Source organism: Pan paniscus, chromosome 23 (genome assembly GCF_029289425.2).
Source record: "Pan paniscus chromosome 23, NHGRI_mPanPan1-v2.0_pri, whole genome shotgun sequence".
NCBI lineage: Eukaryota > Metazoa > Chordata > Mammalia > Primates > Hominidae > Pan > Pan paniscus.
The window spans coordinates 44929151-44939283 of record NC_085927.1 but is presented as its reverse complement, the minus strand read 5'-3'; the positions used below and the strand labels follow the sequence as shown (position 1 = coordinate 44939283).

At 43.2% G+C, this 10133-nt stretch overlaps 1 long non-coding RNA gene across 4 annotated transcripts in view; it reads left to right on the top strand.

Annotated features, from left to right (window-relative positions):
- The first annotated feature begins 1888 nt into the window (after window positions 1–1888).
- The window catches only part of LOC103786605 (uncharacterized), a 271965-nt gene continuing 263720 nt past the window's right edge, over window positions 1889–10133 (top strand). For 2 of the 4 annotated variants that reach the window (XR_008622629.2, XR_010111821.1), the window contains exon 1: window positions 1892–2334. This is a non-coding gene — a long non-coding RNA (uncharacterized LOC103786605). Of the gene's footprint in view, window positions 2335–10133 lie in introns of all 4 variants that reach the window. The other 2 variants (XR_612342.4, XR_008622627.2) reach the window with 2 other exon arrangements.

Below are 10133 nucleotides of genomic sequence, written 5' to 3'. Positions count from 1 at the left end.
AACTGAGGCTCAGTGAGGATAAGGACTGCTCAAAGAGAGAAGAGCCAGTGATGGAGCTTACAAAATCCACATCCTGTCTCCTCTTGGGAGCTCTGGTAGCCTTGACAAAGGTATTGACTCCTAGGAAAATTGAGTGCATGTGTTAGTAGATTTGTCGGCATAATGAGACAGTAGAAAGCAGGAGCAAGAGCCCTGGGCTGGGAGACAGGTGCCTGCATTTTGCTCCTGTCTCCTCCTCCAAGAGTCTGTGCTATTTTGGGCAGGTCTCTTGCCTTTTCTGGGGATTGGGCCATGTAGTTGGATGGTGTGATATTGCCCAGTTTTACTCTAGGACTGGGAGCAAGACTTTCCCTTCTACACCTGCTCTGGGTGTCAAGAGCTTTGTCTTTTGTTTTGAAGGGGCTTACTAAAACACAGGGCCATTGAAAAGTGGGATTTCCATGTCAGAAAATCTGGATAGGCTTAGCAAAGCCTCTGGGTGTGGCTGGAGTCCTCCTGCTGGATAGTCCATGGGGGACCTGGGCTGCTAGGCAGGACTTCATTCAAGTGCTGTCCTTGCTTGAACCATGAGGCATAGTCTGGGGTATTGACCGGACTCCTACGTGGCTCCGTGCTGTTGGGCACAAAGAGCATATGAGACCCATCCCAGGCTGCCTGGGTGCCCTCCACATGGTCTTGGTTCTTTGGTCTTCTTCTTGGCCACAACTCACATCTCCTTCTTCTACTCCAAGCCTAGCATTTGAGCATCATTTTTCAAAAAGTTGAAAACATGACGTTCAGATATAAAATAAATAAGATTTTATTTAACTCAGTTAATAAAGGATCAGTAAGACATTAAAACAGTTTCAAGGAGAACACACACACATGCACACACACACCTACATGCACACACACACACCAATCAGGGATGCTGAAATAAATTTGCTGATCGATGCAAAATTAGTTAAATTAGTTCATATTCTACAGGGCTGCAGTTCTCAAACTTTTTGGTTTTGGCTTATTGTTACAGTCTTAGAAATTATTGAGGATTTCTCAAAGAGCTTTTGTTTATGTGCGTTATATCTATCAATATTTGCTGTTTTTAAAATTATTTATTTATTTTGAGACAGAGTCTATGTCACCCAGGCTTGAGCACCATGGTGCGATCTCGGCTCACTGCAACCTTCACCTTCTGGGTTCAAGCAATTCTTATGCCTCAGCCTCCTGAGTAACTGGGATTACAGGCATGTGCCACCATGACTGGCTATTTTTTTTTTTTTTTTTTTTTGCATTTTTAGTAGAGACAGGGTTTTGCCATGTTGGCCAGGCTGGTCTCGAACTCCTGGCCTCAAGTGATCTACCCGCCTCGGCCTCCCAAAGTTCTGGGATTACAGGCATGAGCCACCATGCCCGCCCAATATTTGCTGTTTTAGAAGTTAAAACTGAGACATTTTTAAAACACAAGAACACACAAGTGCAAATTCCATTTGCTGTCAGAGCAATACTAAAAGTATCACAAGTCATGTAGTCTCTGGAAGACGTCGCCGTACACTCATGAGAAAATGAGAGTGAAAAAGGCAAATAGTGCCTTACTATTATTATGAAAATAGTTTCACTTAACAGGCTCCTCGAAAGTGTCTCAGGCAATCTGATGTACCCAGGTGACACTTTGAGATCCACTGCTCTTGGGCAATAAAATGTAATGATTGGGATTATATTTTTCCCAATAAAATTCATTTTCATTGCTATGGACAAGAATCATTTGCATTACTATGAGCTCTCTATAACTTCTAACCATAGAGAGCTGTAAAATAACCCAGCTGATTGAAGTCGGCCAAAGGTACTCATCCTGGTAAGAGTAGGTAATCCCTGGAGATCCATGGGATAATACACCGAACTCCAGGGAAAGGATGCCCAGTGCTTGGTTTTGTTCATTTCCAAGTCTTTGTCAGTTTTTGCTGACACCACAAACCCTCCTCTGGTTTCCCTGGTGACAGGGCTGCCTGACTCTCTGCCTTCTGTTTCTGGTCTGTCCTTACGGCATAAGCTCCATGTCCATCTTCCCTCTGGGCTCTTCCCTTTGGTTCCAAAGAGCTTATTGTAGAAGTTAAAAAAAAATACAGTAAAGTGATTATCATAATCCTAATTATCCTCTAGGCAATGCAGAAAAGAAAAAACATAAGGATAAACATATTGAGATTTGCTCTTGCTCCAGCACAATTCCCTGAAAGGCTTCTTCTAAGCCTGGTATCCTGGGAGTGGCAGTGTTTTCAGCGTGGCAGACGGAGCAGTCAGGAAGCTGGGAGCCCAAACAGCGTGAGACAAAGCCACACAACAGAGGCCGCGCATCAGTCGGTAAGTCATTTCTGTCTTACATCTCACCTTGATAATGAAAGGAAATAAATGTCTTGGTCACGAAACCAGGATCATGATGTGGAAGGACTTCAAGTCTAAACCTTATGGGGGCAGGGGTTGCATCTTGATGAGCCCAGTTGGAAACATACAGAAGACTGGTCCAAGGATAAGAGGAATCAGCAAAGATCTGTCCAAGTAGGGCTACCCGGATAGGGTGGCTAGGAAGTCCTTGCATGAACCAGGATTGCTTTTGGCTACATGTAATAGAAAAACACCTCCATAGTGGCTTAAACACATAAAGGATTATTTGTCAAATAGACCAAGTGCTTCTTTGCCTTTCTTACCACATAGGCCTGTACTCTTATGCTTGTCACCTCATAGTTACTTGCACCATGGCTGTTGCATCCCTAGGAGTCTTCCAGTAGGAAAGAAGGGGTAAGGGACAAGCAGCACCAAGGAGAAAAGGGCAACATACATACATTCATGCACACACGGACACACAGCATAAACACACACACACACACGCACACACACGACTTTTTCTAGAAGGAAAAACATTCCCTGGGCCTTCTGCTACATCTCGCTGGCCACAGCTGTGTGTACGGCTCGCCAGGCAGGTGGGAAATAGGTTATTTTACCCTTCTCAACCTTTGAAATAGAGAAAGACAAGGAGGAATTGGTTATAAATAGTCTTTGGGTAGACAATTCACAGTGTCTGGCCCAGCCTGCTCGTGAGAAATACAGGGATGAACAGACTCGACACAGAACTCAAGGTAAGGAACCTGGGGGTAAAGTGCAGGTCTGCATCACAGCCCACAGGTTCCCACCTTCCCCTTCATTGCCAACATCCCTGCCCACTCCCTCTGCCATACTCCTTCGTAGGTGCAGCCATACCTACTCATTATTTCCAGTTTTCTGAATACACCCCTTTGTTTTACACCTTCATGATTTTTATCATGCTTTCCCCTCTGCCTGGGATGCCTCTCTGTGGTCACCCTCCTCCATCCACATAGTGCCTGTGCTGTGTGCCAGACATAGTACAATGAACAAGATCCCTGGAGTCTCTGCTATACTTAGACTTAAATCCTGGGGGAAGGGGCAGAACTAAAGATGGAGCCCATTCCTGATGGGCTGTGGGCAGCATATGGAGGTAAGTGTTGTTATGATGTCCATTTTAGAGATGAACAAACTGAGGTTTGCTCAGCAAGTTAAATGCCCATCAAGTTAAATGACTTGCCCACGGTCACAAGGCTTGAGAGTGAAACAGGTGGAAATTGAACCTGGGTTTGCCTGACCCAAAGTCAATGTTGCTACCTTTTACTTTGCCTTTCAAAGGACAGTGCTTCACATACATGTGAAGACTGCAGTCAAATTCTTGAAGAATCTTTCTTCTCAGAAAGATACATCTCCATTCTAATTGCCCACACCTCCCTAGATTGAGTGTTCTCAAGGGTAGGGCCTGGGCCATATTTAATTGAACATCTTTGGAGTTGAGCATCTTGTCTGTCACATAGTAAGAACCTCAAAACCCAAAAAACTTTGATTTGATTCCCAGCTCCACCAAGACTGTTGACCTTGGACAATTTGCTCAACCTTTCTGGCCTCAGTGACTCCACCTATAAAGTGAGCCTCAATTGTGAAGCTTGCTACTATGGTGTCTAATAAGCCTCTCAAATGCTTTATTTGGATCAGAAGGCCTGAGTTTAGAGATATCATTGCCATGGATGGCAAAGGCTTCAGCTTAGTTCTGGTTCCTTGAGATATTTGGCCATGTAACTTTCTATGATGTTCAGCCCTGTAAAATGAGGAAAAAATACCATCTTCAAAGTATTGACAGGAGGATAAAAAATAACATACATTATAATAATGAGACTAGCTACCATTTATTGAGCACTTACCATGTGTGAAGATCTCTGCTACGCGCCTTTCATGTTATTGCTTGAAGACTTATAATAACACAGGAAGAAATGTATTATTATTCCCATTTTTCTGATAGTGAAACTGAGAGGTTAAGTAACTTGCCCAAGGTTGTCCAGATGGTCAGACCTGATTTGAACTCAGGATTGACTCCAAGGACTGTGCTATTAAATGGCAACGATAAAATGAAGCCATGTAACTACAAAATGCTGTAGAACATTAGTCCATGTACCCAACATAGGTTGCATAATTGAATGAGTCAATGAATGAATACCTTTTCCATCTTTTAGCTTCGCCTATTTCATGTCCGGCACAGTGCCATACATATAGCAGGCATATAGTGCTTATTGATAACGAATAATGAATGAATGGGCTTTGAGATGGTTAATTTTATGTGTCAACTTGATTCCATCAAGGGTGCCCAGATTAAGTATTATTTCTGGGTGTGTTTGTGAGGGTGTTTCTGGATGAGATTAGCATTTGAATTGGTGAACTCAGTAAAATAGATTGCCCTTCCCTTGTTGGTGGGCATCATACAACCACTGAGGACCTGGATAGAACAAAAAGGCAGGGGAAGGAGGAATTCACCCCTTCTGCTTCCTGCCTTCTGAGTTGAGACATAGGTCCTTTTCTGCCCTTGGACTGGGATTTACATCACTGGTTCCCATGGTACTCAAGCCTTTGTACTTGGTCTGGAATTATACCACTGGCTTTCCTGGGTCTCCAGCTTGCACATGGCAGCTCATGGGACTTAACTTCCATAATCATGTGAGCCAATTCCTCATACTAAATCTCTCTCTCTCTCTCTCTCCATATATATATATGTATGTTCTGTTTCTTTGTAGCACTCTAATACACGTTTATACACCTTTGCATCCTTGTCTTACCGTGCATAACCTGTTCATTCATTCTGCTGATGGTTATTAGGTGCCTACTGGATACAAGAGCTTTTCTACAGGTTAGAAATAAACCCAGAGCAAGGGATAAAATAATTGCATAGGAAGTAGTTTGCAGAAGTGGAATGAAGAGAACCCAGAGGATTGCTTCCACCCCCAGCCCCCAGACCCAGTTCTCGAGATTAGCTTATGCTCTTGGAAAAACAAACCAGCCACCTGCCTAGTTGATCCTGTCATTTAATGTGCTATTTCCCCTGCTTTTGCTGTTCTTCCTGCTGGAGAAGGTCCTTTGCGAGCAGAAAGGAACTCTCTTGCCCAGAGAGCATGTCCTCTCCTTCCTTGTAGCCCACCTCAGCTCAGTTCATTGTCTCTGGCTGGTGACACTGCAGTCAATTGCCTGGGAATTACTGTGAAATTACTCTGGGAAAATTAGAATGCCAAGAGGGGACTGAGCAGGGAGAAGAGGTGAATATTGAGCTGCAGAGGAGCAGCTTTCTGACAAAGACCTGGGGAAACTGTTTATAATATCACAATCCATTTGGGGATGTCTAACTTACATCATCAAAAATGCCTGTGAGATCGTAGTCAAATTGCTCCAACTCCCAGGGCTTTGGTTTTCTCATCTTGCTTTAGCTTCCTGCTGGCCTTCTACTCCTTGAACGCAAGCTCTGTGGCCTCTGAGCCTTTGTACTTAACAGTTTGGGATACTCTTCTGTCTTCTCTTTACATGAATGACTCCTCTTCATCCTTAAAGTCTCGGCTTAATGTCACCTCCTCAAAGAGCCTTGTACAAAGCAGGCATGCCCTACTTAATCCTGCGGTGACTCTGTATCGCATGTATCACTTCTGATGTTATTTTCTTCACTTACTTATAAACATGTTCATTATTTATCCTCCATTCTGCTACTACTACTACTACTACTACTTCTAATGTAAGCTCCATGAACTGTCCTGCCTTTGTCCCCCAGGGCCTGGCCCGGGTCCAGAACATAGTAAACACTCAATAAATATTTGTTCAGAGAGTCAGTAATAGGTAGTTTGTTAATTATGTAATTTCTAGTAGCACTGATATCCCCATTAGAGAGGGACAGAGATCTGGCCTGGGAGATAGTGGACATCTGGTACCCAAATGCTAGCCACAGCTGTCATAGTATGACATTCTCTGCTAATGTGTCAACAGATATGTCTTCATTCTCTGGGCAGCAGGAGAGCCAGGGACAAAACAGCATGATCTAGAGGAATCGGTCGTGCTATTGGGAAACAGCGTTTGATCTAGGAGATTTGCCCTTTCAATCCATGTGCAAGACAGGTGCTTTTGACACCTAGAGGAAAGCTTTACTTCCAAATGAATCCTCGTTCGTGGGAGTGAAAAACGAGCTCAGCATAGTACAGAGGCCTGATTTGAACTTTAGCTTTGCCTCGGAGGAGATGTGAGAGCTTAGGCAAGTCACTTTGCCTCCTTGAGCCTCATTTGTTTTTCTTTCTTTGTGAAGCTGGGAAGATAGAATTAAATATAATAATGATTGATATAAAGGTGTTTATAAATGTCAAATGCAGTGCAAACATGATTCTCTCCTTCTCTTTCACCTCTTCCTCCCTCTTCTTCCTCTTTCTACTCCTCTTCTTCCTGACTCATGTGTATTATTCTCTAAGTCCAGACATCTGTTATATAAAGTGAACAGCAGGTTTATTAATATGAAAGGAGGGAAAGACCTGTAGGACTGTACATCTTTGAATCACAAGAGATAGAGGCATGGACATGAGACTGGACACCAGATTTTATTTGCCTCCCACACTAGCCTGCCTGCCTGTCTAGAGATTTTAAAGGGATAACCCTGGAGCAAACATCTTGGACCAACGACTTCCACTCCTTGGGCCTCATTTCATCCTGAGTAAAGGTGTGGGGTCTATCAGGGATGGCCAAGTTGTTTCTATGCTGGGAAAGAGACTGGAGCTATCATGGGGCTCCATGGGAAATGGTGCTGGGATGGACTAGTGATGTCTGCCATGAATCTGTCAGGAAGAGTGATGGTGCAGGTGCCCTGTACTGGCCCTCTCTGGTCACAAGTGCTATTTCAGGCATTTCCTTGCAGTGACTCTCTAACTGAATTGTCACAGTGAGTCAACTCAGAGAGATACATGCAGCCTAATATTTTGTCTGTGACGGAGGTGCAGAGAGAAGTTTCATCAGAGAGCACACTTGTTTTCCAAGACTTCAACCTTAAAGTTTAAGGATTTCCTTCCTAACAGGCTTTGATAATCCATTAGGAATCAATCACTCATGAATTTAACTAAGCTTTTTGGGAAATGGTCTAAAATTTTCACCTCAGTAGCCTCCTGGGGAAATGAGTTCCATAAGTTTATTACCTGCTGCATCACCTGGTGCTTCTTTTTAAATTTGTTTTTTAAATCATCCAAGCCATGAAAAGACGGGGGTGGTGGTGACATCTGCCTCTAATCAGGAGCTGGTGAATGTGCTCATGGTCACCTTGCAGCCAGCCCTGAATTCCGTGGATTTCATTTCTTCCCCTCTCAGTCTGTAACTCTCCAGAATGAAGAGGCCAACCATTGTCCAGCTTGTCAGGCAGCAGCCCATCTGTGGAATGAAGACAGTTCTGACATTTCCAAGTCTGGATTAAATGCTGCCTCCTCTTGGAAGCCTATCCACATTTCCTAGGGCCAGAATCAATCTCCCGTTATTCTGAGCAGCAGAAGCACTTGGGGGTAATATAAAAACTATCTGCTACATGTAGAAAAACTCTTTATACTTTATGAAGCACTCCCAAATCATTTTGGGTCCCCTGAATTTATAATAATGATAATGATAATAATAAATAATAACAGCTAATATACAGTCTTGCTTTGGGTTGGATGCTGTGCTAAGCATTTTATCTGCATGGATTACCTCATCTCCACAGCCAACTTTTGAGAGAAGCACTATTATTCTCATTTAGTAGGTGAGGAAACTGAGGCACTGAGAGATTCAGTTATTTTCTCAAATTTAAATGTGAGAAAACATAAGCTCAGAGAATGTAAGTGAAGAAACCTGGGTCATAGTTTCTATGACATCAAGTTTCTTCTCTCTGTCCTTCTCCCCAACTTTTCTCTCTCTCTTAAGAATATTTCATATTGTGTCATGTATTATCGTTTGTTGCTACTTGTCTGCTTTCCTTAGTACATTGTGAATTACTTAAGGTCAAGGTTGTGCTTGAATTATTCTTGAACATTTACTATTCCTGGCTGGGTGCAGTGGCTCATGCCTGTAATCCCAGCACTTTGGGAGACCAAGGTGGGAAGATCACTTGAGGTCAGGAGTTTGAGACCAGCCTGGTCAAAATGGTGAAACCCTGTCTCTACTAAAACTATAAAAATTAGCTGGGTGGTGCTAGGGCTGGGTTCTCATCTGGATGCTTGATTGGGGAAATAATTACTTCCATACTCACAGTTCTTGGTAGCCTGTAATCCCAGCTACTCAGGAGGCTGAGGCAGGAGAATCACTTGAACTTGGGTGGCAGAGGTAGCAGTGGGCTGTGAGCTGAGATTGTGCCACTGCACTCCAGCATGGGTGACAGATTGAGTGAGACTTTGTCTCAAAAAAAGTATTATTCCTTTTCCAGAGCATAGACTAGGATGGGTTTACCAGACTCTTTCCTTTTTCTTTGGGCATGAGTGAGGCTATAATTCTCTGCATTTCCTGTAGTCAGGAGAAACCATGTGCCTGAGTTGATGAGGACAGAAGTGACTTGTCTACTTTCTGGCTTTACTCCTTACTAAAAAACCACCCATATGGTTCTCTATGTTCTGTTTCTCCCCCTGTCTACAAGCTGGATGCAGAGGTTCCAGTGGAAAACTCTGAGGCTAGGGGATGGGGAAGCCACAGGATGGCAGGAGGCTGGGTTCCTGAATGACTGCATGGAGTAGAGCTAAGTTCTCTTCTTATTTCACTATGACAGGCATTGGGTTCTGATGTGAATCCTCATGAAGGATTTGGGGTTGTTCCTTATAGCAGTGGCCTACCCTGATTAATAAACCATTCCATCAGCCCTTAGCACAATCAATCAGCTAGTATTCTGCCTACATAGAACCTCGATAGATACATGTGTGTTGAATCAAACTGTCTTGGTCTGCCCCTTTTCTGATTAAAATTTTTCTTCATTTCCTCATTAATTAATTCCTCTAGAATTTACCATGTATATCAGTTATCCACTGCTATGTAATAATATTATTATAATCTTGTGGCTTAAAACAACTTGCATTTATTATCTCACCATTTCTATGGGTTTGAAGTGTGGACATGGCTTAGGTGGGTACTTTGCAAGGTTATCATTAAGGTAATGGCTAGGGCTGGGTTCTCATCTGGATGCTTGATTGGGGAAATAACTACTTCCAAACTCACAGTTCTTGGTAGAAGTCAGTTCATTGAGCTATAGGACTGGGGATTCCGGTTTCTTGAAGGTTGTTAGTGAACGCTATCTTCAGCAACTGGAAGCTGCCTGTAGTTACTTGCTACAAAGCATTCCCTAATATGGCTGTTTGCTCTCTCAAAATCAGCAACAGAGTGAGAGACTCCACCAAGAGGGGCACTACAATTTAATGTAACATAGTCACATAATCACTTATATGTAATCATGTATATCCCATTGCCTTAGCTACATTCTATTGGTTAAAAGTAAGTCACAGGTCTCACTCACACTCATGGGTTTTCAGGTATCCTTTCCTTATTCCCTCCGTACTTTCTAATCACCAGCTCTAGTGGGGATGATTAGCACCAGGTGTGTATAGTGTATGAGTGTAATTGAGGCGGGGGTTGGGGCTGAGATAAGGGGAGCAGCTTGTTGCTAGGAACTCATTAGGAACTTTCTAATGTCTAGGGGTCTCATAAATGTCCCAGTGGTTAAAGGGATATGTGTAACCTTCTATTTGATAAGTGCTATTTCCTTTTTATTAGCCTAAACATATGAACCTGTGGCCCAGGAGAGCCTAATC